We start from the raw sequence: 2,500 nt of genomic DNA, 5'->3' as shown, positions 1-2,500 counted from the left end.
AGAGAGAGAAAGAGAGAGAGGGAGAGTACAAGGCCAAGAGGAGTGTTTTTAATAAAAACAGGAAAGCTACATGGAGGTCAGCACTGCACTGGGGGTAGTCAGGACACTTATCCTCCCTAATAGGGGAAGACTGACCAAGCGAATGGAAAAGGACACAGGACAGACACACACACACACACACACACACACACACACACACACACACAGATTTGGCAGCTGTGATTTATGGAAGTGTGTGTGTGTGTGTGCGCGCGCGATTTGTTGCTGCTGTGTGACTTCAGATGTGGATGAAGTCCACAGAACCCTGTTACAAAAACACATACAGTTTCCCCACTGTCGTATCATACTTGAAACCACCCCATTCCTAACGTTAATGGGTGACAATATTGCAATGTAATAGCTGATTTAATGCCCCAAACTGCCGTTAGTGTCTGTGTTGGGCACAAGTTCTGTTTTCGCTGGCTATGCGCTAAAATCTCGATCTCTCTCTCGACCTGTCTCTATTATCCCCACACCACCCACTCCATAGGATACTTTACAGCAAAAAATGTCATAGTTGGCCAACCCCCGGATCTCTTGTGGTAGTTGCAACCTGATGACATAAGCCATTAGAGCGCTGATCTCCAGTCGTGGGCCTATCCACAAGATAAGGATATCTTTGGCACACTCTCTCTGAGAAACACACACAAACAGACATGGGGGCCCACATTTTTCTTTCTCCTGGCTCGTTTCCTCTGACATACCAGTGCTTTTTCTCTGAGGCGCGTTTGTTTGGGGGAGTTGGAATTATTTTTGGCTAAAGGGCACGGTGATTGAAGAATGAGGCTCGCAAAGAGGCAGGCGCGCTCATTTTTGGAAGGCATTTAGAGTTTAGTCCACACCGAGGTGACTAGACAGAAAAGGGCAGGAAGGAAGGGTCGGTGTGACCGTTAGGTGAGGGTCACTCACTACTCCTGCGACTTCTCTCAAGGTTCACCAGAGCCGTTCCTTTTCCCCTTTAAAGCCGCCTCAGGGTGAGAGCATCAAGGCCCGTGTTTGTTTACACCGGACTGTGAGTATCGCGTCAACATCCAAAGGCTGTGTAGGCTACGTTTACTCCCAAACTTTCCCGAGTTTGGTGCAGGGGCAGGGCTATAGAAGGGGCGAGCAGGGCATTTGCCCCTGGACCCAGGGCCCTCCCGTATTGGTGGAGTCGGCCCTCTTATGACTTTGGCCGTATGGGGGGGCCAATCAGTGTTTTGCCCAGGGGCACCGTGTACAGTTGGTCCACCTCTGGTTTGGTGGTGGTAGGGTTGGGACTTGGGAGTGATGGTGTCTGTGAGCGCGCAGCTCACAGCAGGGGAAATCCGCATTGTTCTTGGAGGGCGCCGCATTGCACTTATCTGAGAGGCGGTCAGAGTCGGATGATTGAGGGTCGAGGTCTGAAAATAGTCCCCCATAGATCTGCCATTGCCCTCCCCTCTACCTCGTTAAAAATAAACTTGTGTGGTGGTTCACTGCCAGCTTGTCGCCAGTCCAAACCGGCCAAACAATAACAGGAGGTTGGAGGAATTCTACACCAAACAGCGACATTGACCGAGTCGGGGGGCTTGGTCTCTCCACCAAGGCAGCATGACCTTCACCAAACAATCACTGTGGTCGTGACCTTTGCAAGACTTTAGGAAATGGCCTAACATAACTGATAGACCAACACTTAGTTTCATAAATTAGTATGAAGCCGGGTCTGGTTAACCAGGGAGTGGAATAGGGCTAGCCAAAAAAACGTCAATGTGATGGCTTTCATTTTCGCCATAGGCCTATGGATGCATATGTGGCTACTTGTAAACTATTTGGGCCTTAGAATGTTATTGAAAACAGTCCACTTTTAATTTGTGATCATGGCCGTAACTACCATTGAGGACACAGAGGTCATGTCCTCTGTATTTTTTTTTTTTAGAAATGTAGGCTACAATTTATCTATGATGAACATCGATATTTGATCAACAATGATAAGTTCAGTCTGTATACGCCACCCCCATGCCATCCTCAAGGCAGTGATTAATGAAAATAAACTTAAGAGTTTTACTGAAGAGTTTGAAGCATTCTAAATGTACAGTATGCGGAACAGCACACAGTATTTGACCTCGGTATTTGAAAATGTCTCGTTACGGCCATGTTTGTGATTACATAAATATAATCAATTGCACTTCCCCTGTCAAAAGGTCCCCTTGTCAGAAATATGCCTTCCCTGGCTCCATATAAGAATATCCTGGAATTGGGAAAGTAAAGTGAAAACAGTAAAATTCGTTGCGCTGGCACCAGCCACTGCCGCTGGCCCACACGCACTGCTGCTTTTATGCGCTTAACCTTCCTCTGGTGTCCCCGAGCTCCCATCTCTCCAGTCGATGCGAGGCCAAATTTCCAATGCCTTTGAAATACAGCCGTGTCGGTTCCCCGTGTTTGGTCTGGCTCGGCCTAACAGCTCGGCGTCCCCGCAATAATTTCTGGCTGAGAAGGATTT

General features: G+C 48.1%; 1 protein-coding gene across 1 annotated transcript in view; it reads left to right on the top strand.

Moving 5' to 3' along the window:
• prpf3 (PRP3 pre-mRNA processing factor 3 homolog (yeast)) overlaps positions 1-2,500 on the top strand; it is a 99,956-nt gene that overhangs the window by 90,649 nt on the left and 6,807 nt on the right. The gene's annotated exons all lie outside the window — the stretch shown is intronic.

This window comes from Engraulis encrasicolus, chromosome 5, assembly GCF_034702125.1.
Source record: "Engraulis encrasicolus isolate BLACKSEA-1 chromosome 5, IST_EnEncr_1.0, whole genome shotgun sequence".
Taxonomy (NCBI): Eukaryota; Metazoa; Chordata; class Actinopteri; order Clupeiformes; family Engraulidae; genus Engraulis; species Engraulis encrasicolus.
This window is presented reverse-complemented; position numbering and strand designations above follow the sequence as displayed.